We start from the raw sequence: 27,373 nt of genomic DNA, 5'->3' as shown, positions 1-27,373 counted from the left end.
TGCATTTTATTGCTCATTCCCCCCTTGAATAAATTTCAGAATGCGATTTTATACGAATAAATGATTAAACAAGTATAACCAAGTCAACAGTGATCAAACATCCAAAGTGTGGAGTCTAGCGCGTTGCTGGAACGCTCTATTGAGATGGGAAACATTTAGATCTTTGGCTCCATCTTCTTCGTCTTTCGTGCGGCTCATGTCGATGCAGAGCAGCAAACTACAATTTCACATTGAGGTGGTGACGCCAGATAACTGCGTCAGAAGCAGCGGAGTGTATCTCTGTCATGTCTACACTGTATCGCTGTAATATCAACACTGCTCCTGACGCCTACATTTGGCTCCGTCATGAGGCTTCGATTATGCTAACGGTCATCCTTCACACGTGCTACGCTTGCACAACCGATGTGACGTTTGCCGCACGCCGATGATTTGGGGAATGTATAACCTTCTCCCGAATACGTCTGCTCCTCCAGGAACTATTACTACGGTGATCAGCAGACACTCGCAGGGTTGCAAGATCGCGTCCCAGCCAAGGGTCTACTTGCTCCAGCACCCTTGTGTGACAGGGTTTCCACCTCTCAGTTAACAAAACTCACCGGGTCATATTACAGGAAGGTGAGTATCTCAGTTTCCACGAGAGGGAATAACCTCTTATAACCGCGTTGTCTTGAGTTTCGCGGTCTTTTACACAATGGACACAAGTCAGGATTTGTTTTACGTGCTGGGAAGACTTACAGTGTTCCTCGCAAAGAGACATTGCCTGGGAAAATCAGGACAGGTAGCAAGCCTATATTTCACGGTCATATTTGTGGTAAAAATAACAATGATGTGCAGAAGTTGATAATGATTACGCTGCGGAGAGAGATGGGAACCTGTTATAGGAATGTAGAAATCGTAGCATTTTGAGACGAGCACCGCCCCATGCCCATTCGAGTACAGGGACACTTGGACCACGTGGCTGGATGATGGACGTGTTCGCAACGCACTTCATTCGTATGTGTATGTATGGTGAACCTCTTTCGCACCGTACGTAGGCAAACCGCGCTAAACGGAGGTGCGTCGGAAGAACATCAAAGTAAACACAAAATGCAGTTCCAAAGAAATGAGTTTTCAATCTAGATTTAAAAGGGCTTTCTAATGCCGGAAGGAAGAGTGCTCCAGACGGGCGCAGAAGCGCATCTGAAAGCACGCCATGCGGTGACCGCGTTTGTTCGATGGCCAGCCAAAAGCCGGCTGCTGTTAGGATAACCGGAGTATGCGTGATGACCATTCATGCTCCTGGACGAGATCATCAGCAAGGTATCGTGTGATTCGTTTGTGGAAATCACTTTGTGCGTACTGAAGTGAGACTTAATTTGGGCTTAAAGAGTCCTTTCCTCCTGACGCATCTACGCGCCTCGAAATCCCTTTGTTGGGGGCGAGGCTTCGTGCAACAATTCCCATCGCGAAACACTTCATGCAGCGGCGGTCTCCGATGCGCTTTAACCGTCAGTCTGATTCAACTTTTTTATTGGAATGGAAATGTGATTGATGCGCGCGTCTAAAGGGCAAGAGACCGCAAGTGCTGGGCCAACGGCAGTGACATCAGTGTTGTTATCGTCTCTGGTGTGCGTGGACCTGACCGTTTGATTGATAATGAGAATTTGCCGTGCTTTCCCCCCCCCCCCCTCCATATTGTTTTCATATGTACACTTCATCCGGGGCCATGCACGCTGCACAGTACCGACTTTCATCGCAGCGTGCGCGTATCCTGGAATGTGTGCCGCTTGAGCAAATGTAGTGGAAAAAAAAATGTTAAAGGCTCAGCCCTGTGATTGCTCGCTCACACCACTGCTGGCGGAAGGGCCTCCACTCGACAGAGCTCTGGAGAGGCCCCATCTAGATGGTACATTGGTCTACTCTTCCACGTTGGCCAGACGTCTTGGTCAGAAATCTGAATATGTATGTAGACTGGAAGAATCCGATGAGCTATGAAGCTCTTTTTCACAGACGTCCAATAGGTTCATGGAAGAAGTGGGAGTACCCAAACTTTACCCCACCACACGTCTCCATTGAAAACTAATTTCTTTAGAACTGCTTTCTATGTGTTTAGTTTGTTGTCCATCCCCTGCACCTCCGATTTGCGCGGTTGGCTACGTACGGTGCGAAAGAAGTCCAAGATACACACATACATACGCGACTTGCCGAGCGATTTACCGTGGTGAACCTGTCTGTACCGCTGGGCGGGGGGGGGGGGATTTAATAAATGGGGGCCCCATGGTAGCAACCGCTACACTGGGAGATGGAATAAGCGACCTCTGGATTGCAAGTCGAGTGTGTGAACCGCTACACCGATAAAACAAAGACGGTTGGAGTACATCGGTGTGCGGGGGTTTGTTCAGTGAAAGGAAGTAACATTGAATCCATCACTGAATGGGCCCTCCAATGTCATGTATTAAATGGGCTTTCATTTTAGTGGCTGAACAACCCCCAATCACCTGTTTCGTTATGTTACGTGCCGTGTGTGTGTGTAGTGATGTTAAATAGATCCCTACGGCGCGTAGTGGCCAGTGCCGTAGAAACGGGCACAGAGGCTCACACACCGTGCAGTACCACTCAGTGGCCACTAGGGGCATGGTACTGGGTGCGAGCAGGAGGAAGCCAGATGAGTCCTACCGACAGAGTAGGGGATTGCAGCCACCACCAGCGCCGCAGGGAATCACCACAGAGTCGGTCACTGGGGGAGTGTGGTGGGGGCAGCTGGCGGTAGGGGGGGGGGCATGTGGAGATGAGTCACCCCGGCACCGGGTTAAGCACGTGATGGGCAGGGGTGAGTAATGTGGGCCAAGGGTGAACGAGGGGACACGGGAAGAGTAGCTGAGAAACGTCTGGAGAATTATCGAAGGGGGCGTGTTTAAGGGCAGAGCCAGAGAGGGAACAGGTGTCGCGTAGCCTGGAACCGTCTGGAATATTCCAGAGGTAGGCGCGGCCGTGGGTGGAGCCAGGCCGCGCTGAGAAGGATAAAAGGGAGCTCCGATCACGTATTGGGGCTGTCTGCAGGTGAAGAGGAACTCAAGTGCTACGTGGGTCAGACAGCACGTTGGCTGCTCTGACCCAGTTATAGTTATCCCGTATGCGAGAGGAATAGGTGTATTACGGTCGCGTGTGTAACAAGTGTGAGAGATAGGTGTATCTAGTCCCGTGAGTAACGGTGTTACCTAAATGTAAACTAAATGTTGTTGCCTCCTAAATAGTGTCTCTGAATGACTCACTACATGTGTAAGAAGTGGGGAGCGGTGGAGTAGCGGTTAGCACGCTGCGCTACGAACCCAGCGACCCAAGTTCGATTCCTGCTCACAGATAACACCAGTGACGATTATCTGAACCGGTCCCAGTCCTGGGCCTCCCCTAGGTCGACTCGGCCTCAAATGGGTACTTGGTGCGGTGTGTAAAAAAGCATCGCCACTGGGGAGACTGGTGAGGCGTGGTGCTGGCCACCCACCGCCTCATGTACCGTGCCGGCCTTCGTAAGTGCTCGCTAACAGAACTTGCCTCAACAGTCTGTTAAGGTTATACGGGAGACCTTTGTAATTTTGTTTTTGTAAGATGTGTAATATTGTAAGATACCGTATATCAACACGACTTCAGAAATCATACAGTTTTAACAGGATTATTGGAAAAAACAGAATGAAAATTTTCCCGCCAAAATGTATGTATATATTTTTTGCATCTTCCGCTATAAAAAAAAATTTAGTTGGAACAGAGACGTGTTACATCAATACACGGGGAATACAAACATTTCAGAATGTTCGTGTTAATATAACTCGAAGTCAAGTGGCATCTCCACGCAGAAACAATCAGCAATAAATGCGGTGATCCCCATTGCCTTCGTGTATTTGATCCGGGAGACGCTTTAACTGTTGTCATTGTTTGAACTCCACGAAGGCTTGCGTGGCATTGTGGGTACTGCTCATGATCAATTACGGACACCTTCTACCCCTAACAGCGCACGAGTCGCCGTGCTTTAAAGCAGCCCGTGACGCTTCAAGAGATGAGCAACGGCTCAGATCCGTGCATTCCACTCTGCATAGGTGATCGCTAACAGCACTTGCCCCCAAAATGTCTGTTAAGGCTATCCGGGGGAATCTTTGTCTTTGTCCCCCCCCCACCCCCCACTGCATATGTTTCTCTATTCTCTTTGGGTCATGTCGAGCGTGCATATTTCCTTGCTTCCACTGCGTGGCTTTACGTTTTTTTTCTGTTCTATTTGTTTTGCCAGTGACCGTGCATATGGGGCCCATGGTTGAGAGTCCGTTCTCTCGAGGCTATCAAAGCATTTCAGTAATTCTGAACCTAACATTGCGAACAATCCATGTCCCTAGCCATGCATTTACAGGGCCTTGGACGCTTCGAATCCCCCTCTCTTGAACTCCAGAGCGCAGTCGCATCCACGGAATGCATTAGGCCACGTTGCGGGCTAATGGCTCTTCTTCACGGCAGGATTAGCACGGTTGACTACGTATGGTGCAAAATAGCTTTAACCTACATACAAAATGCTTGACGCGGTGTCAAGCGAAGTGTCACGTGCAAAGTTTTTTGATTTATTCGTGAGAATTGTTCTTCAACTTACCGTTGAGACAGAACAATAAATGGCGTTGTTAGACACTTCGACTTTGTCATAATTTAATTTGTTCGGCTACGTCGCATGGTAAAGGGTATCACAACAAAATATTGGCCAGGTCATTACATGGCATCACCCAAAAGGTCCCCCATATAGCCTTTAACAGACTATTGGGGCAAGTGCTGTGAGCGAGCACCCATGTGTGAGCGAGCACCTATGAAGGACGGAACGGTAAACGAGGGGGTGGGTGGCCAGCACGACGCCCGACCGCCTTTGTCTCCCCAGTGCTAGCGATGTTTACTACACACCACCGCACCGGGTTCTCATTTTATGCTGAGTCGACCTAGGGGGGTTGGGCCCAGGTCTGGTTCAAGTAAACGTCACTGCTATTGGCCGTGAGCGAGAATCGAACTCGGGTCGCGGGTTCGTCACAGCAGTGTGCCAATCCCCAGCAGGCACACGCACAGGCTCCCAGCGCACCTTTTAAATCTGTTCAATGAACAGTCCACTTTTGTGAATGAACGCAGGATTTCCCTTCGCAATTAGACCCACTGCAGCTTCACCCCGGTGATTTATATTCCCTCTGACGATCGCCATGCGTTCCGAGTGGACCGGCTGCCCTGAGTGAGCTCAGCGCGCGCCACGCAATCCGCCGTCGCACTAAGAGGACCGCATTTGTAATTGAGGATGTGAAATTATGTAATCGAGACTTGCCCCACCCCCCGGCTAAAATGTAAATAATGAAAGATGTAAATATAGCTTAAGCAATAAATTTTTTTTCTTTTAATTTCATTATTGTTTGCTTGTGTGCTTTCCGGCCCGGCCTGCGACGTGACAGCGGCGTGCTCCGCTGGGCAGGGCACGAGGCTGCGAGATTGAATCGCAGCCGGGGGTCGACTCCAAGCCGCCAGCATCCCTTCCAGGGTCAAAAAAACGCACGAGGGACGCTCCAGGAGCAGCCCTGCAATTGTCCGCTCACGCTACTGCTGCTGGAAGAAAAGAAAGCGACTTATCTTGGAGCTCCCTCTCGAGGGTATGTTTGCGCCGTGGTGGCGAGATGTTAACTACCTCGCCTGGTGTACAGAATGGTCGTGGGTTCGATCGCGACCTTGACGCCTGTATATTTGTAGTTTCCATATTCTCCCCATGGTCGAGGGGATTTTTCTCCGGGTCCTCCGGTTTTTCCCTCCACATTTTGAAAAACGCCTTGCGAGTACTAGCGGGAAGTACCTGGCGTTGCCCCGGCGAAAAAGATACACACACACATCGACTTACACACACACAGACATCGACTTTATACACACAACAACAACAACCGCCATTCGCCACTAAGTGGCGGTGACGTCACCACAACGCTTGTTTCAGGCCATGTGCGCCTTGAGGCCACACACACACACACATGGACTGACACACACATGGACTTACATCGACGTACACACGCATCGACTTACACACACGCACATGGACCCACACACATACACATCGACTTACACACACATATCGACTCGCACACATCGACTCACACACACAAATTGACTCACACACACAGACACATCGACTTACACACATCAACGCAGACACGCGCATCGACTGACACGCACACTTGGACTTAGACACAGAAATTATTTTAAAATGTACAAACTTCATTTTGAAATATTAGTTGTCTACACACACCACGCACACACTGACTAACACACACATCGACTGACACACACATATATCGACTCGCGCACACACACATCGACTTGCACACACACACATCGACATACACATATCGATGCACATACAAACACATTGACTTACACACACACATATCGACTAACACACACATATGGACTCACACACACATCGACGTATACACACACAGCGACTGACACACAGACTCACACACGCACATAGAGCCACACACACACATCGACTCACACACACACATGGACTGACACGCACACATCGATGTACACACACATCGACCCACACACACAAACGTCGACTTGCACACATCGACTAACACACACCCACATGGACTTACCCACACACATCGACTCACACACATATGGACTTACACACACAGATCGACTCAGACACACACACACACATACATCCACTCACACACATATCGACCTACACACACACATATGGACTTACACACACACACATCGACTCACAACAACAACAACAACCGCCATTCGCCACTAAGTGGCGGTGACATCACCACGACGCTTGTGCCAGGCCATGTGCACCTTGAGGCCACGTGAACTGTCGAACGCCCGCTGGTAGGAGGTCACGGGGCAGACCCAGGTGCCACGGGTTGACTGACTGAGATGACTGGCTGATGCACCACCTGTGCCCCCTACTGTGCCAACTTGCTGTGCTTTAGCCACCCGGCACTCCGCTCGTTGTTGTGAGCGTCGCTCCTCCGCCCTCCGTTGTTGTTGGAGGGCAACGGCCTCCAACTGCCCAGTAGCGTCCTTCACGAGCCTCCTCCACTGAGGCCGATCTTGACACCGCTGGTACCAGTCATCGGAAAGTCCACTCAGCTCCACGTCCTCCTGTACCACATCACTCCATCTCTTCTCTAGCCTGTGCTGCGCTCGTTTAGCCCCATCGATCCGGCTGAACAAAAGCTGTTTAGGCATGTGGTGGCTGGGCATGCGGGCTACATGACCCAGTCAACGCAGCCTTGCCAACCGGAGGAGCTCACCGATGGGACTTTGCCCAGATCTTTCAAGGATTTGTGAGCTCCTCACACAATCCAGCCTGGTTAAACCCAGGATGGTTCGTAGGCAGGCCAGCCTAAATGTTTCTAACCGGTGAAGATGCTCCACCAGGGGGTCCACGTTTTGCAAGCATAGAGAAGGGAGGTTAAAACCGTGGCCGAGAAAACTCGAAGCTTCGTGCGGAGTGACAGACCAGGTAGCTTCCACACAGCGATACAAAAGATAATGCTGCTCGACTGATTCGGAGTGAGACCTCCGCTGCCAAACCAGAGCTGGTCATGAGCACACTGCCCAGGTATGGAAAACTCTCCACTCTCTCCACAACCGCCCCATCACTGCCTGGGAGTTGTGGGGGTGGAGCGTCCGATGGCACAAAATACCCAGGCAGGTGCTTAGTTTTGGTGGGGCTGATGGTAAGGCCCCACCTCTTAGTGGCACACTCCAGTTTCAGCAGAAGTGTCTCTAACTCCTCCTTTGAATGAGCAGCAATTACCAAATCATAAATAACGTGGTTGACCAATAGGGAGCCATCCCTTTACCGCACCCGGGCATCGATCAGCCTCCCATTATATCTGTACCAAATGGAAATTCCCCCGGTACAGCTATTGAAGGCTTCACGAACTACGTGGTCAAAATAGATGTTAAATAATGTGGGAGCCAGAGGACATCCCTGTCTCACCCCAAGGTGTACAGGGAATGGCTCTGACTCCCAGCAACATAGTTTTACCTGGGCCCGCTCACCATCATGAAGGTCCTTAATGATCATGAGCAGAGGGTCAGGGACTCCGAAAGCACGAAGAACAATCCAGAGCCCAGGCCTACTGATGGTATCATAGGCCTTGACCAGGTCAATACACACACACATCGACCTACACACACACATTGACTTACACACACATGGACTTACACACACATATAAATGCACACACACACTTGGACTTACACACAAACACATGGACTTACACACACATCGACTCACACACACATGGACTTACACACACAAATCGACTCCCACACACACACATCGACTCACACACACACATCGACTCACACACCAACACATCGACTTACACAAACACACATCGACGCAGACACGCACATCGACTCACACGCACACATGGACTTAGACACACACATTATTATTTTAGTATTTCCAAATTGATTTTGTTAATATTCGTTTTCTATCTACGTGAGTTTAGCGAAAGAAGCAAGAAAATAGTACTTATTTAACATTGCCATGGTGAGGCCTAGTCCCGTGCAGAGCCCCCAGCCTCGCCTAGATTGCACAGCCGGCCGAGGTGGCACCTTGGCAGGCTGGGGCTGAGCTGCTACCCTCACCCTCCACCCACCATCCCCCCGGCCACTCTGCAAAAATAGTATCTAAGCGCTATAATATTAGTATCTACCGACCATATCGGAGTAAGTGCACATATTGGGATGGGGGTGGGGGAGAAGAGGACATGACACTTTGAAAAATTTACCCTCAGGGTTGTGTGTTTTTTGTGTGCATTTTTAACGCGAAAGAGAAATTCCCCCCCTCCCCAACGAAGGCGTGTGCGTTGCTAGGGGCAACCCCGGTCAGCTTTGACGCATGTGAGCAGCGACGTAAGGAAATACATAAATAATAAGAAATAGCACAAAATAGTTAATTTAACTACTTTAAATTTGTCGGATGGAAAAATGGAATAGCGCTGGCTCACCACGTGGCTTATGGCGTGGTACCTGATTACTTTTTTTTAAACATAAACCCCACGGTTTGCGAGCCAAATCCTTCGCAAGTTTCGTCCACACACAGAGAGACACACAGACAGACAGACGGACATATAGACAAAAAAAATGCCTTTTATAGGTAATAAGAAGATTTGGTTGCTATAAATGTACACATGATGATAAGCCGCTTCGTTGAGCTATCATTTGTGGCCAAGTCGCTTCTAAAAAAGAGCGATATAGCTCAGTGGGCATTGACTTGGTAAAATAAAAATAGTTTAGTTTTGTATTAGACCCTGTCTTCCACGCTGGCCAGACATCTGATCAAAGATGATCGTGACCTTGCAAAAGTGCAAATTAGAAGAGCAGGGAGTTGTTGATTGTTTGTTTTTGTTTCGAGGTACAAACATAATGACAATAATAAACACCATTCTAGTTAAGTAGGTATTAAGACCAACATCTAAATTCTATAAATCTTTACTCAATGGAAGGTCATTGGTAATCAGGCTAAGACCATACAACGCACAACTCTTTCAGAGCTCATTTAATCTCCGCTGCAAACCTGAGATTTGAACGCAGGATCTACAACATTGCTTGGCTCCGTGCTTTTAATTGCAGCGTAGCATGAACATCCCCAAAGCACCTGGCCTATTCCCGCATTGTAACTTTAGCAATAAACCCAAGCAGCTAAGGTCACGCACGGTACGATAATTGTGCAGTGCTTGTGTTTAGTTTGATTAAATAAGGAATATTTTGTCGTGCTGACATTATCACACGCGTGCAGGAGGGGTGACGATGCGCACACTCCGTGATGAGAAGTCCTTTGCAAAGTAGCACACATTTCACAGCATTTCACAGCAGTTTTATTTCATTGTTTATCAAAACATACATTATATTTGAATTTAAAAAAATCAGCCGTTACCCTTCGAAAATTCCACAGAAGCAGAGTATTTCCCCCCCAACACATCCTGAGGTAAACATTGCCAACGCTCTCTTTGCTGTAACATATAGGAGGTTACAATTAATTAAATTGTAAGCGATTATAATAATCGTCATACAACCCCCCAAGTGTAATAGCACAAAACATGGCAATAATGCTCCTTATATAACGTTTTGTGATGGTATGACCGACTTTATGGTCCGATGTCATTGTTTACCGTAAAACAACCCCCGAGTAGAGATATTTTGGTGTCTCTGATGGGAAGCCCGGTTGGAATTTGCTTGGGTGTGTGGTATTCTTCACGTATAGGGTATGATTTAGGTAGCATTGGGAGAGATTCCACAGATTTGTGATATTCAAAACACTACACCATAGGGCCCGTTGCATCTCCGACCAGCACCACCTAGCCAGTAAGTTGGAGCACGTACATCAAGCCCTCAGGATGAACGGATACTCGGACCGTACAATCCGCAAAGCTGTCTCCCCATCCATGCGGAGACAACCTTCTGAGGATCCAACCAAAATCATCGCTTTACCATACATAACAGGGGTTACCAAAAAGATTCGCAAAATCTTAAACAAACACAAGATCCAGGTTCGTTTCAATATGGTACACAAAATCCGTGATTTAATCCCATATGTAAAGGATGTGATTCCTGATATGCAATACCCTTGTGTCTACAAACTGAGTTGTGGTTTTGGCAGCAGTTACATTGGGGAAACGAAACGACGTGTCAGACCGCGTCCATGAACACAAGGCAGATCTGAAACGCGGTAGGACCAATACCTCTGCCGTTGCCGATCATTGTTTTAACGCTGTGGGCTCACACGAAATAGATTTTTTCCAAAACGGAGGTACTCTGCAAACCTACCGGCTACCTTCAGAGATTCATTAATGAAGCCATCCAGATATATAAACACAGACACAACTTCAACCGAGAGGATGGGTACAAACTGAGCAATCATTGGAAGGACGTTATTAACCAGGTAAAGTCTTAACTGACTGTGATGTTTCCATCCAACCTGCAAATGTCAGCTGTTATTTCGACTCTCTGTCTCTCTCTCTCTATGCCTCTCTCTTAGATCTCTCATACTCACAGGCCCTTCGGATTGCACCTGTTGAGTTGCACTCCCTCGTCGAGGAGGCCGCTCTTCTCCTTCTTTTCTACAGTTACATGCAAATCTCTCACATTAACATAGCCACTTCCGTGCCCTTTAATTTCTCACATTAACATCATGCTAATGCCTCACATTAACATAGCCACTTCCATTCCCTTGTCTAGGAGGCCGCTCTCCTAGCTTACAGTTACATGCTAATTTCTCACATTAACATCACTAGCCCCGGCCACTTCTTTATAACTCTTGAGCTACACCCATTTCAAACCTTTTAAAACAGTCTGCCTCAGCAGCAGACCATGCTTTCCCACCTGATGACGGAAGCTTGTGTTGCGCCCGAAACGTCATGATTTGTTTTATTTTCTACCTACGTGACTTTACCGAAAGAACCAAAGAGTAAGGAGACATCGGTCTACAGAATTCCACATTTAACAGATGGTTGGAAATGTGACTGCCATTAAAACCTCAATAAAACGAAGCCATTCCAGCATTCACGAGCAGCAGGAGAAGAGCAGGTACCCCTTAGTGCAAAGGGAAAGTGACAGAGAGACGGTTAGCTAATTAATGCAGTGTGCGCAAAACACATTCCTGCGGAGGGAGCTGGTAGGAACGTTGGGTTGCTCGGTCAATGGCCAGGGTCAACGGCGGCGTGGTGTATTTCGCAAATATGGCCGACTGTGAGGGCGGGCACAAGCCGGCGTGAGTAGGTTAAACGTTGAGTTTTATAAGGGCACCACGGGGTGACCAGCCCCACCCCTCCCACCCACCCCCACCCTCCCTCCCCACCCTCCCCTCCCCACCCAGCCCCACCCTTCCCACCCTCCCCATCCTCCACACCCAGCCCCTCCCTCCCTCCCCACCCAGCCCCTCCCTTCACGACGAACGGACGGACACAATAATGCCCTTGTGGGCTGGTGTAACCAGGAGGTTCCTACCAGTATAAAGATTGTGAAAATCGGCCTGTGCAAGTCCATTACGAGTGAGTCTGAAAATCGAGGCATTAAAAAAACCGATACTAAATTCCCAATCCATGGTATGAATGAATATCTGCATCAGCCACTGTGATTCATCGACGCATCTACAGAGCAGATTTGGTGTGCATTCGGAAAAGCAACCGGTCCTTTTATTTACACAGGAAGGTTATCGGCTGAGTATTAATATTCTTATTCAGGAACATCCTTCCTGCTGGGGATGTTTGTATAATTCCTTATTGAGCATTCTTTTGGTGTTGTGTGAGAGGAAACCGGGGGGTACCCAGAGAAAGTTCATGCACACGAGAATGTAAACAAAACAAAACCGAAAGATAGATCAGCATCCTACTTGCTGCACTACCGTACGCAGGTCACCTCACAGCCCCCCCCCCCTCCAACGTGTGGCCGTACATTTAGCGGAAGGTGCCGTTTTTAAAATGACATTTATGTTGTTGTTGTTGTTGCCCAGTAAACATGAAGGCTCGTACGACGGCACACGGTGGAATTGTATAGCCGCTGCACCTCGCCGTACCGACACCCACCACCCTGCCAGGGTCGCAGCCCCCCCACCCCTCTTCCCACCCCTTCCTCCATTCTCCCCCCCCCCTTCTCCACCATTCTGAGTATATTCTCCCACTTCCTTCCTTTTTCCTGGAACTTGGCTCGGGGGGGGTGGGGGGTGAACGGTATGGAGGAAGGGCTCTGCTGCTCGTGGCTCGGTGTATTCCAACCCTTCCATCAGTGGCAGAATGGCAGTTCGCGGCGTCGATTGCAGGCGCGAGCCACACAAAGAAGGGAAGTCACGTGGTGCAGAGGCCCATCTCTGTACCGAGGCGACGTTTGTATTTTCTTAGCTGTGGCACCTTGCGAGACAAATCTCGCCCTCCCGTGCCGCTGCACGTAAACGCGCTCTCGCTGTGTCAGAGGGCCGCGGCGACAGAGCGTGCGCACAGTGTATGCACGTTGAACTTCTTTCGCACCGTGCGTAGCCGACCGTGCTAATCGGAGGTGCGCGGGGAAGGACAACAAAGAAATGCACAAAAAAGCAGTTCTAAAGAAATCCGTTTTCACGTTAGTATAGTATATAGTAGTGTTGTGTACGATATGGTGTATTTAACTTTGGTGTGTAGAGTATAGCGTAGTGTGTGTAGCAGAGGTGGGACAAAGTCATTGTTATGCAAGTCCAAGTCGAGTCTGAAGTCATCAAATTCATGACTCGAGTCTGACTCGAGTCCAAGTCACATGACTCGAGTCCACACCTCAGAGGTGGGACAAAGTCATTGTTATGCAAGTCCAAGTCGAGTCTGAAGTCATCAAATTCATGACTCGAGTCTGACTCGAGTCCAAGTCACATGACTCGAGTCCACACCTCAGAGGTGGGACAAAGTCATTGTTATGCAAGTCCAAGTCGAGTCTGAAGTCATCAAATTCATGACTCGAGCCTGACTCGAGTCCAAGTCACATGACTCGAGTCCACACCTCAGAGGTGGGACAAAGTCATTGTTATGCAAGTCCAAGTCGAGTCTGAAGTCATCAAATTCATGACTCGAGTCTGACTCGAGTCCAAGTCACATGACTCGAGTCCACACCTCTGGTGTGTAGTGCATAATGTCGTGTATAGTAGTTTGTGTACGATATGGTGTATTTAACTTTGGTGTGTAGAGTCTAGCGTAGTGTGTGTAGTTGATTAAGGCACGGGCTTTAGGGGGTGCAGCCCAGGGGCCTCTGCCATTGAAAAGTTATTTCATTTGTGAATGCTGAATTTTATTTGTTGTTAGCCTTCTAAAAATAAATTTAAATTTTCTTTAACTTTGTTTTCCTTTTGAAAATATTACTGGGAGCCTCACAAGTACCTGTTGCCCAGGGGCCTACACAATTTTAATTCGACCCTTGATCGTGTGGTATGTATATATATATTGAACTTCTTTCACCCCGTACGTAACCAACTGTGTTAATCTGAGTTGTGGGGAGGAAGGACAACAAACTGAACACAAAACGAAGTTCTAAAGAGATTAGTTTTGAATCTCGGTTTAAAAGTGCAACGCTCCAGTGGCTTCCTAATATCGTAAGGAAGAGCGTTCCAGACGGCCACAGAAGCCCATCTGAAAGCGCGCGATACGGTTACCGTCTTTGTTCAAATGTTAGTCTAAAGCCACGGTGAGTGACCGATGATGGTTAGCCAGCAACTGGCCATGGTTAGCCAGCAACTGTCCATCGTTCGCCAGTGACCGTTGATGGTTAACCAGTGACCGTTGATGGTTAACCAGTGATCGTCGATGGTTAACCAGTGACCGTTGATGGTTAACCAGTGACCGTTGATGGTTAACCAGTGACCGTTGATGGTTAACCAGTGACCGTTGATGGTTAACCAGTGATCGTCGATGGTTAGCCAATGACCGTTGATGCTTAGCCAATGACCGTCGATGGTTAGCCAGTGATCGTCAATGGTTAGCCAATGACCGTTGATGCTTAGCCAATGACCGTCGATGGTTAGCCAGTGATCGACCATGGTTAGCCAAAAGCCACCGCCGTTGCTGTGTGGATGACCGGCCCGCACTGCGATCGATCGTCTCGCATTTGTTTCGCGTTCTTGTCAACGCCAAACTCGCTCGCTCGCCTACGAGCGTCGAGCGGAATACGAGAGAGAGAGAGGAGAGAGAGAGTCTTGCGACCCAACAGGCACAGATTAAAGAGTCGAACTCGTCATGTTGGTGCCACGTGGAGCAGTCGTGACTTGATGTCTCTCGCTGCGGCTGCGGCGTCTTCGTCTCGCGGACGTTGGGTTCTCGGCAAGGTGGGGGGGGGGGGCAGTCGCATAACTTGCGTGGGGGTAGGGGGTGCCTTGTCCCCCCTGGTGGCCAAAGCTACGAGTTGGGCCCCCCCCCCCCCGATAACCACTATAAGAGACAAATCTAATATTGGGGCCCCTCCCAATCGATTGCCGCACCCCCTGAGCTGATGATGTAGCTACTACGCCACTGGTGGGGACAGTGTTTGTTGGGTCGAGAGAGGGCCTAGGTGTGAATGGCGTCCACCGTCCTGTTCAGTGTCGCCCCCCGCCCCACCACCACCACCAGAGAACGCTTTGCCGGCTGTCATATCCGCATGTGAATGTCAGACATCCCACGAGGCTGCTCAAGAGTGAGCCATTGTGTGCTGTTTCATGGCCAAATTAGCCACCTGTTGTTAGGCATCATATCTCCGTGTCCCGGCACACGCCATAAAACAACAGAGCTTCCTTGTGCACGAAAGCCGTGCGGCACTGCACCACCACAGCCCTGTGTGTGTGTCTGTGTATTGTGTGCGTGGGGCTACACGTGGCGTGGTGGGGAACACGCGAGAGGAGACATCTGTAAGGCCACCGGGGTCTTTAACCCCGTAACACCTGAGGGTCGTGTTCCGTACCCTACTACCTGGGGGTAGCCTTTGGCTCTCTCCATGTCCTCGAAGTGCACCTGGCCTGGCACGAGTTCAACGGTGGCGTCGCTGCCGCTTGACGGCGAACGGTGGCTGCTGTTGTGGGGAGCGTGCAGCGCGCACACGCGCATGTGTGCGGGGAGCAGTGGCGTAGAGGTGAGCGCGCTGCGCTACGAACCTGGCGACCCGAGTTCGATTCCTCCTCACGACCAACAATGGTGGCGATTATCTGAGCCGTTCCTGGGCCTCCCCTAGGTCGACTCAGCTTCAAATGAGTACCTGGCGTGGTGTAAAGATCACCAATGGGGAGACAAAGGCGGCCGGGCGTGGTGCTGGCCACCCACCCCCTCGTGTGCCGTCCCGAAATTTATAGGTGCTCGCTCACAGCGCTTGCCCCAACAGTCTGTTACGACTATACTGGGGTTATCTGTCTTTGTGTTGAGCAGTGGCGTGGTGGCTCGCACATTAAGCTATAATTCAAGTGACCCTGCTTCAGTTCCTGGTTGGCTGCAACGATATTTTATTGTTACATCCTTCTTCTTTCGTACGCACTAATAGCAGCAGATTCAATACGTAATTTTAGATGTTGTTATCCACTCAATTGTTTGTTCAGACGCAGAGTGGATCTCGTCCGATGGTTTGGGATTCGTGGCCGCACACTCGAGGGCATTGTTACATTGTAGGACCATGAGAGACGGCGATGACTTGGGGAGGTCTTCGTCCAACAGTAGACGGAGCGTGGTTGATTGATGATGATGTCTCATCTTTATATCGTAAATATTAAAAAAAATCTTTCTTTAAACATCTGGACAGGATGAGCAGAAGCTGCTCCCACAACCCGTCCTGGTTAAAAAACAAAAACGTCGTTGACATGAAAATGGGACTGCTGATGCTTGTGTGAGTGCTGACCTATCTGTAACCTGGAAACTGCCTTTCCCAGTAAGCAAGGAAAAAAAGTTAATTGAAGCTCGTGGCCTAAGGGGTGGCAGATGAGGCAGCATGACTGCGCCTGGAAACAATGATCCACAATTGTCTTCAGCTAATGACTCGGCTTTCCACTTAAATATTAACTTTTTTCGTGCTTGACGTTATGTGGCCATAACTTTGCTTTACGTTTAGTAACCGGTGGCCTTCTCGCAGCCTTGCGATGTATTTCACGTCATATAACACGGCTCAGCCATGCTGTGTGTGCAAGGTCACGAGTTCAAATCCTGGCCGGAGGGGAAACTCGGCCTTATAATACCTCTGGGAATCTTTAAAATGAGCACCACTTTGTGGCGAGTGACATATGGTGGGGGGTTTTAGTGTGGAACCCTCCACTTCCTCCAGCACGCTGGCCAGCGTGGATGAATAGACCAAGCACCACCGGAGGCCCTCTAACGAAGGCCCCCTTCTTTGCCAGCAGTGAGCGTTTTAATCACAGCGCTGCGCCCGTGCCATTTTGATCCGACGAATACACCGGCCACCTGCAAAGAAGGGAAGCAGAATTGACCACGCCGACTCACGGCCGCCAGCAAAACCACGAGCGCCACCCCAATGCTCGTTTTAGTCAACGGAGATGCTCAGCGTTGATTTTACTTGAGAGGGAGGGGGGGGGGGGTACCACCAAGACGATCCGAGGTGATAATTTGTCTGATCTTGTGCGGTGTTGATGCAACTCCCCTTTTGCTTGACATCCCGGGGTTTTAGAATCTGGGCGGATGCCCAGTTCGAAACAAACTCGTCCAGTTGTCCCTCCTATGGCTCGGAGAAGCCTCGGTTATAAACCGAACCAGGTAAGCGATTTAATTGGTGTCCCAGGCGTTGTAGACACGGGGCTTGGCGGTGAGGTGTCGCCAGGACATCGCAGCGCAGAGGGTCACCCTCCCCTGGTGGATTTTTTCCGGGTTCTCACGAAGCCAAACGCGCCCGTAATGGAAAATAGTCAAACATTCAAATGGAGGACCCTCTTAGGATTGATTTTTTTGTGAGGCTTGGTAATTGCTGATGTGGAAGGATTTTTCGTCTCACTAAATATAGTCTGCCATAGTCCCATTGGGCTTAAACAAAGGTACTCGGTGGCTTTTGTGGGTTAGATCGCGTAAATATCAATGTGTTGTGGAACCCGCCGCCACCCGACACAGACAATTTAGAAGGTTTGTCACCTAAAGAAAACGTGCCAGTTGGAGAGTAAACTCCTCACAACATTTGCAATTCGAGTACGACGTTTCGCCGATAATTACAACCAGCCTCATTATGATGAATTGAAAATGTTGTGGGTTTACTCTCCAACACACTGGTGTGCTGAACTCGTAACTAATTGGCATGTTTAATTCACGCGACAAACCTCGCAAAGTGTCTGTGTCGGGTGGCGGCGAGTGTAACGACGCATTTATATTAACGCGATCTAATCCCCAAAAAACCCTTATTTATGGATATTGGTCGGCGAAAGGCTACAAATACTACGTGTTAAACTACTATTACTACTCCGTGTTAAACTCAGTCGCTTTGGACAAACACACGCCGACACAACAACATTGCTTGGCTGTTGTTGTCTGAACACGAGCTCTTCGTTCGTTTATATTTGGCCCGTGGTGGTGTTCGATGACCACAGTGTTAAGAGCAGTAGTTCTTAACCTTTACTGCAGCCTTGCACCCCTTTTGTCCTCAATCGTAAATCCAAAAAGTACGATGTTAATAGATGCATAAGTTTAGTGAAACAAAGTAGTTGTACTTACGTGCCCGTACTTATTTTGTCTTTCGATGATTTACCTTCGAAAAAAAATCTGGCCACGTCTCGCACTGCCAGAAAGGGCATCTCGCAGCCCCACGGGGAATGCATGCACCTTAGGTTAAGAAGGACCACTGGTTTAGAGGATGGTGGCCCTCATGGCTGTAGCCTGTCCCTGAAGTGCCGTGTGCATTGTGGCAGTGGTGCTAAATAAGCCCCCACCCCCCCCGCCACCTTTCTCTTCTCGACATAGCTCAGCACTGATGGACGACACAGGAACGCCATCAATTCTGCCCTGCTCCTCAACAAAAAAAAACCCGACACACGCTTGGCAATTTACAACTTTTCAAATAGTCAAGGCCATCGTTTTGCCAAATATGAATTCGTTTGAACCGAGGGAAACCCTTTGCCAGCAGGGTATACCTTTAAACACGGACAAAGGTGCATACCTGCAATTGCCTGCCCTCGCTATTGCTGGTTAAGCGACCTCTGCCATGAGGAGCTCTAGAAAGTCCCTTTACGGGGTATTTGGCCTCTTATTGGATAAACGCGATGCTGTGAAGAGCAGCCGTGCACTTGGCTTTGGATCATTCCTTCCCTGCGGCAGCGTCACTCACACCTTTGCTATCACACATTAGCGAAGTTCAGCAGCGTGCAGAGCTGCGATAATGGGGGCATCCCATTGTTACTGCTGCTCAGTAAATGTTAACGAGGGGGCGCAAAATGAAATAGCTTGGTAACAGCTGGTAACGGGAAGCTGCCTCGGTAGCCATGCATCCTTCCTGTGCAAGAGACGAAGCAAAGACAAAGATCCCCCGTATAGCCTGAACAGACTGTAGGGGCAAGTGCTCTTAGCGAGCACCTATGAAGGCCGGCACGGCACACGAGGAGGTAGGTGGCCAACACCACGTCCAGCCGCCTTTATCTCCCCAGTGGCGATGTTTACACACCACACCAGGTACTCATTTGAGGCTGAGTCGACCTAGGGGAGGCCTGTGACCGGTTTAGATAATCATCACCGGTGTTGGCTGTGAGCGGGAATCAAACTTGGGTCACCGGGTTCGTAGCGCAGCGTAGCGCTAACCGCTCCACCAATGCTCCACCAAGAGACTAAGTACGCACGCTTCACTCTCTATCCCCCCTCTTTTTTACCCTTCTTTGTTACCCTTCTTTGTTACCCTCCCCACCTACTTTACACCCCCCCATCACCCCTTACCCTTTTACCCCCCCCCCTCCTCATTTACACCCCCCCCCCTGCACCCGCAGTCATTGTGTCGTTGCCTCTGCGTGGCCACGCCTCCTGGCCACGTGTTTCCACTTCGAGGCGTTTTGGTTTTTGTCCTCTGCACGTGCCCTGGCTGTCGATCCGGAGGTGCTGCTTTCACACGGAGGCCGGGCGCACGCGGAAGTTTCCGTGCGCAACCAACGGGATGGCACGACGTCACAAAGGCGATGGTCACACGTCACAAAGGCGATGGTCACGCACGTTTATTTATTTTAATTGATAACTTTAGGCAATTTTTTTTACATTTCACACCAATTATATCACGAGTGTGCCATCAGTAATTCGGTACACAATGGCTCTGTTTGATTCATGTTAATTGCCGACGAGCAACCACCGTGCAGGTGGTTGTGCTCTTGCTGCTGCATGGCTCTGCGATTGCTTATTCGCGTCGTACCCACGTGATGCTCGGCGCGGTGTCCGCCGTTTAGCTCCATGGGCGGAAAGGGAGGGAGCCTCCTCGGAATCGGTAATTAGAGAAAGCTCCCAGTGCGTGGAGCTAAAACGTCGGACACCGTGCCAAACAACGCGCAGGAAGACCTGAAAACACGTCGCCCCAATGAGGAGGATCACACTTTTGATCGCACGCATTAATCTGTGTTAATGACTTTCTTTTCTGTGCCATTTCCTAATTTGTTTAACCATTTTAGATTTTGCCATTATAGTGTGGGTTGTTATTTGCTTGGTAGTGGGTGTATATGGGATTTGGTCCTCATATATATATAATTCATGCACAGGAAACTATTGGCATGAATGGTGCAATATAAAATGAAAGTATTATTACCAGACAATGTAGCCCAGAGAGAGTGATTTGGAAATGTACTTGAATTATCCAGGACTCCTATTCAGGTGGGTCCTTTATTGGATTTCTATTTTAAGATGTTTGCAGTCATAATAATTAATGAGTGTATAAAAGTGGGAGGAAACCGGAGCACCCCGAGAAAACCTACACCCGCGAGGGAGCAATGCTCTATCCACGTACAGATGGAAACAGATGGTGATTAGTCCACTTGCTGTACCGCCGTCTCCTGGCGAGCCAAGGTATGGCACCTCGACGCAGAAGGGAAGGGAGTTTCACGATATTTGTGTGATGCACCAACCCTCACCTCCACAGTGCTAGATTACAGATGTAATGACAGTATAGTCAGTGTAATGATAGTAGAGCTTGCAGTACGAAGGGACTGGTGATCGAGAATGATCGGGAATAGGAGCATGGCCAGGTGACGGAAGAGGACTGTAGAGTCTGCCGGTAGAGGGAGCGTCCAGAATCAGCGAGAATGATCGAGAAGGAGGGCGTGGCCTCGTGCCGATATAAGGGAGAGAGCACTGGAGATTCGGGCCTGTTGCAGTGGGGATCTCTGCCTGATGTCAAGTGAACGTGTCTTCAATAAAGAAACCATCTGAAGACAAGTGTGTCAAGTCGTCATTACACAGGCATGCTCCAACACCATAAATTAAGTGCAATATCTAAATACGGTGGTTACTATGTTGGTGCATTCACTGGTGATTGGGGCACAATCACAAAACTCTCTGTACTTGTGAAAGTTATGTTATCTTCGTCAGGAGACCGGGCATAAAACCCAAAAATCTGTGGTATAGTGGCTTCTTTCTCAGACACAAGCAATCCGTTCACATTGTTAGTCATGATTAAATTAAGCAATATTCTCTATTGGTATGCTTAATGTTCTGAGCCCAATCACTAATGACTGCACAAAACATAATCACGTTAACTTTGGTCCTAAACTTAATTTGGATAAATTTAAACTCTAAAAATGAATATATATTGTTACGTGAAGAACGTTACCCTCAAGTGAGAAAGTGTTACCCTTCTACTGTGCAGAGCCGAGGTCAATTGAAGGGATCTCAGATGTAGCTCTGTAACATCTGCCACCTTGGGCTGTTTTATAACACCAACGGTTGCCACTGCTCTGCATGATATTTGGACGGATTCTTCATATCATTGTCATCACACTGAATGCACAATTGAAGAAGAAGAAAAGTAACTATTTAAAACACATCTTGGCTAAAAACTATACAAATACCTCGTGTCAATATTCTGATACACCGATGGGCATTGGGTGCTGCTCATCTCCACTGGCAACCCCAGGTCAGTGGTGGAAATTCCACATTCATATGGCAGAGGTCAGTCTCAAAAAGACATCCACTGCAGACAGAACAAGTGTAATTTATCAGTTAACTTTGGATATAAACAGCTACAAAACATATAAGGACGTCTGCATTGTGTCAGCAACAATGGCATCTACAATAAAAAAAAATCTTCTCTTTTGCAAAATCATTCATTTACGTTATTCAGAACCCTTACCCGTGAATAGATTTACGTACGAATCGGTGCGATGCGCGGCGTGCAGGAGAGCGTTAACTCCGCGCGGAACACGCGTTCAAAGAAAACCCCGACGCATTCCACACACCGAACAATCCACGCCGTTCCGTGCGCTCATAACCAAGCACGAGATTGCACTGAAACGTCTCGCTTTATCTGCGTGCAGCGCCGATAATGGGGGGGGGGGGGGGGGGGGAACGCATAAAACACCTTCGGGGGCATTCTGCAAGGGGTGCGTGATGCGACGTGACCATGCTGAGGTGGTGACAATGGTGACTACAGCAGCCCACTGCTGTTTTATTTAATCCTCTACGATCCCGCAGCTGGAAACGCGCTGCACAATATGTTCCACTCGGGGTATGGAAAGCATGTGCGCATACTTGCTCAAGGGCAGCAATTTCCCCCGCCCGCTTGTCCCCCCCCCCCACATCCAGCCTCATACCTATGATATCACCGCATTTGGTTTAAGTGTACTTAAGTACACAAGCATCTATATGCGGGATTCCCAACCGATGCAGAAACTGCTCGCAGATATAGAACGCATTGGCCACTGTTGCAAGAAGTGTGAACTGCTTATAAATACGCGTTTGTTTACAGCAAAACTGATAATGCAATCGACTGCGGGATGAAGGCAACCCCAGGTTGCGTCAGTCATGTTGGGGGGTTGTTTTACCAGACTTCATTCGCCACGCTGGTCAGCACAGGTTGGTGAAATGGGTGGAATCCGAAGACCAGTTCCGATGTGATTCACCGTTCAATTGTCAGCCTTGCCAGGGGAATCGAACTCGTAGGATAGCCGCAAGACGTTCTTGGACTGCGTGAACACCCGGGCAACGAGACGCGCGCACACATTTGCGAGGGCTCCGCGTAAAGCCCCTCGGTTGAATGTGACAAATGTCAGCGGCACACGTGAGCGTTGCAAAAAGGTCTGCAAGCGATTAGACTCTGGGAAGTTATCGGATCCGCGGCGCTGGATCTGCCTAATGACACCGTGTGTGGTTCGAAGCGCTTCGACTCACAGTCGGAGGAAGGTTTCCAAAAGTTTAATTCTGGCAGGAGGTTGACTCGCCGTATACAATTGGGCGTTTCATCAAGTGGGACAAAGTGACTTTGCCCGATGAGCTGGAGTGAATAGGCGTACGTACGTTGGACTTCTTTCGCACCGTACGTAGCTAACCGGAGACGGCCGGGAGCGAGTGACACGTGCGTGCTCATGACGTCACGTCAAAGAGTTCAGAGCTGAAATGTTTGCACCAAATAACTAGAAACATCCCAAAGAACCCCGCATTTCTGAATGTGGTTTCTCTCACAGGGCAGGGGACAGGTTGACGTTCTAAATTGCTCTGCCTCGTGTTGAACACTTAACGATGAATAGATCGGCATCTTTTAATGAACGAAGCAATTCGGCTGCCGTACAGTGTGAGGCTAAAGCAAAATAAAGTGTCTGAAGGCTGCTATTGGTTACTCGTATCATCATCATCAAGCCGTGATCAGCCTAAATGGTATATTAACGCAAGATAAGATCTTTCCTAGGTGGTGAATAATGTTTCTTTTAAAATGAATCTGTCAGACATGGGTTGTTTGCTTTATTATCGTATTCTTGTAATTTGATAGTAATCACCATTTAGCCTATCTTAAATACGCTGCGCAATGTCCACGTTTAGTAAGCCCGATTCCTGTTTGCAGCAAGGTAGTGTGTGCTGCTGCTGCTGTATGGCAGAAATAATTTAAAGGCCGTGCCGTGTTCCACCCTTGACGTCAGTTTACTCGAACAAGTGGCACGAGGCGCCTTTCTGGAGTCACGGTGAAAAATAATCAGAAAATATTTCCATTTTGTGTCTGGAGATCAGCAAATTGCTTGAAGCTAGTGATGTCGTTCATAGCACGCGTGGTAGCGTTCGCAGGAGACACAAACCTCGCGCAAATACGCTAATAACATGAACTGTGTGAGATGCAAACACCAGAAGGGCTAAAAGGGTTTTGGCTAGTGGACCACTCCAAGCAAAGATAGGTCAAATGAATTCGCAAGATCTTTCTAGGAAACGAATAAGTGTTTTATTCTAAAATATGTTTGAAATTTCATATCATATTTCAGTCTTGTTTTCCCTCTACTTATATCACTTACGACAACGTTACAACGTTTCATATGTCTACACAATTCCCAGATCGTCCCTTCTGCTCATGCTGTATGTCAAGCTCCAAAGCGGCTGCTCTTGTTTCTTGTGTCGTCAACCCTCGTGCGGTGGCGTGGCCCAGCGGTAGCTCGTTGCAGAAGTTCGCGGTTCGGGACTAGCGGACGCCCTGGTAATTGTCCCGGTGGTTACGAGATTTTAAGTGCCTCGTCTGGTATACAGGAGGTCGTGGGTTGGATCCCGACCCTGACGCCTGTATATGTGGACATATTGGCGGTACACCAATGCAGCATAACACACTGATCCTCATTAAATAGGTCTAAAAGCTACATTTGAACTGACATTTGTCTTGCGACTGCTTTGACATCACGAGAACCACCCCACAAGGTTTTCTGACCGGGGTTGCGAATCGTGGGAAAATAAATAATTATCGCGAAAAATGTGCTTTTTCTATACCGCCACTACATTCATTTGGAGTCTGCGTGTCTCTCTCCCCGTGGTTCACGTGGAATTTTCTCTGGGTCCTCCGGTTTTCCCCTCCACATTTATAAACATGCGCTTTCGAGTATTTCACTGCTATACATATCATTTGTGGGCAGGTCGCGTCTGAAAACAGAGCTACATAGCCCAGTGGGCCTTGCCTGGTATTAAAAAAAAAATAGTTTTAAATATAAATAATACTGCGGGTGCATTAACCGTATAACTCCACACCGTCTGTTTCACAGTGGAGGCGAAAGATTCCGCGACATCACTCACAAGAGTTGTCCATTGTGTGCCAGCGTCATGGTCCAGTATTACACGCAGATTACTCAGTTGGAATCCACATGGCAATAGTCACCTCCCGACTGTGCAAAACCTGGCAGGACCCTCCTGACAAAGAGTCACGGGACTCAGTGCGGCTTTCCTAGTTAAGCGGCGTAACAGAATAAAAATAAATGACTCATTTCAATAATTGCGGATCGTTTACATCTCAAATCCTTCGAAAATATTGCCGAGACTCCAACGAGGCCTACGGCCTATCGTGTAAAAAAAACCTGCATGCCAAATAGTGCATGTCGGAAAGATGACATCTTAAAAAGATGACGTGTGTAGTTTTGTACAAAATACATGAAAAATAGATGTGTGCAAGTAACGGCATGAATGTGAATCTGCATAACAAGGTGAATGTTTGTACGAGCTTTGGTTCACAAGCACATGCATGTGGCGTGGTATGAGAAACTTAATATGCAGTTAGTTTCGGTATGATCAGCTTCTCAAACCCACTGTGCGACAACATTTGCAACGGCCAAACCGTGGGCCACGTGCACACATTAACGAAAACCAGCTTGCTTTCTAGCAGAACCTCAAAAGCAATTTCCTAGACATTTTTAAACAAAAAAAAAGATAGGATTCAGCTAAAACGGAAGGGGAATTGCTACCAGATGCAACGGGGCAATAGGAAATGTCTCGACCTTTGACCTGCCGGTAATCAGATCGCAGGCCATTTTTGGGAAGAGTAAATGTTTTTACTTTTTAAAGTTTTTTAAATTTAAAACCAAACAAATCTAATAAAAGGGGATACTCATTCTTCGTCGTGTGGTATTTATCGTGTTGTGTCCAGTACTGGAGTGAAATAAAGCGAGCATGCTGTGTAGGAGAGGAGTCACTGTGATTTGTTTATTTTGTCGAACTATATCCTTCAGGATGTTAAGGTAATAGTGCGGTGTGCAGCCTCAAACGCGGAGAAGGAAAGGGAGTTGGGGGTCATGAGGAACAATTCCAGCCAATCAGTGCGACGAAGAAGCAATTGGGACTACATTTCTACAAGTTCCCTTCCAGATCCATCCACTGCCGATCTACTCCTGAACACCACCTGCCAGTCTCATTGTCAAATTTCCAGTTTCCCTGCCACACGTTCATTCACAATGAGCGTCTTTCACCGTGCGCTGAGTTCTGCTCCTAGAGACCAACTGCCGCTAACTCCAATCCTGGTATAGGCCACATGGCCTGTCACATCTCAACGTGGAGAATTCGGATCTTCACCTGCAGGAGACAGATCTTGACACCGCTGTCCAGTTTGTTTTCTGGTTTTACTGCACGTGGTTCGGAATGATGTCAAATGTTTCGCTCCCTATGCTTTGGGATTCTTTTGGGGGCGGGGGGTGGGGAGAAAAGCAAAAGTGAGTACTGTATCGATTATTCACGACTGATTGTTGGGTTATGCCACTGACGATCTGATCACCGAAGCTCTCTGACAAACCCGCCACGGCTGAACAACTAATTACCACATGTGCACGCAATTTTAACTCTCCAATTATAAGCGTTTCAGCTCCCCGGCAAGTCGAAGAGCAATTCTTACAGCCAAATTTGGTCGTGAATATTCCTGGTGAACTGATAATTATACAACTGACAAAAATAACTATTTTCAACACTGCTCGTTAAACTGAGTATAAGATGGTCACCAATGGTGAATTTCGACAAAAATTGTGTACATCGCAATGGCTAATGAAACAATGTACGTTCATGGGTGATCTATCAGATTTTATAATGGGCATTACATTTCTATAAAATATGCAACTTAATACGACCACCAGAAGGGTGGCAATGTGGCAGAGCACTCGATGCACCATAGGAAAAGGTTGAACGTTCGAATTCTGGTTGGGGGATAATCTGGCTCATCATCCTGCCTGGGGGTAGATAAATTAAGTATCACTTTTGTTTAAAGTCAGTGATGGTTGTCCGGTAGAGAAATTGTTCAATGACATGAGAATGTGTCGTCTCCCTAATGAGCGTGGTCCTTAATTACCTCGCTTGGTATGCAGGAGGTCGTGGGTCCAAACCCGACCCTGACGCCCGTATATTTGGAGTTTGCATGTTCTCCCCGTGTTCGCGTGGATTTTCACCTGGATTTTCACCTGGGTCTTCCGTTTTTTCCTCTTACATTTAGAAACATGCGTTCAGAGTATTTGGCTGCAATTAAACAATTTCCACGTGATAAGTCAATTCGTTGGGCTATCATTTGTGGCCAGATCGCGTCTGAAAAATGAACTATATACTGTAGCTCAGTGGGCCTTATCTGGTAAAATAAAAAATATATATTTAAAATTTCGATTTAAAGATTTCGTGACTGCAGGGATTCATATTCTTAGTTCTTTCGGTAAAGTCACGTAGAAGGGAAATAATAAAATAATAAAAATAAAACAATAAAATTCTCACGACGTTTCGATTGCTGTGGTTTTCACACCTGATGATTGCTTGTGTTGTTTTATTTTTTTCATTGTATTATTTCCCTTCTATGTGACTTTACCATATATTTTAATTGCTTGTTTGAGCTTGGGGATACTTTGACTTGAATATAATTACAGCAATGAATGTGAAAATCTCTCGACACACCGAGAAACTGTCTCACGAAACAATGTTGAATGTCTCTAAGCTTCTAAACAACACTAATCTTGGACAGT

The 27,373-nt window shown here is 48.1% G+C and overlaps 1 long non-coding RNA gene across 1 annotated transcript; it reads left to right on the top strand.

The window, feature by feature from the left end:
• The first annotated feature begins 3,056 nt into the window (after positions 1–3,056).
• LOC133351705 (uncharacterized) lies at positions 3,057–19,765 on the top strand. Its single transcript, XR_009756214.1, has 3 exons — positions 3,057–3,506; positions 5,439–5,633; positions 19,445–19,765. It is a non-coding gene; the product is annotated as an uncharacterized LOC133351705 (long non-coding RNA).
• The last annotated feature ends 7,608 nt before the right edge of the window (positions 19,766–27,373 follow it).

Source organism: Lethenteron reissneri, chromosome 38, assembly GCF_015708825.2.
Source record: "Lethenteron reissneri isolate LAM-NWPU_2019-01 chromosome 38, ASM1570882v1, whole genome shotgun sequence".
Classification (NCBI taxonomy): Eukaryota; Metazoa; Chordata; class Hyperoartia; order Petromyzontiformes; family Petromyzontidae; genus Lethenteron; species Lethenteron reissneri.
Note: the sequence above shows the minus strand (reverse complement) of the source record. Positions and strands in the feature narration are given on the sequence as shown.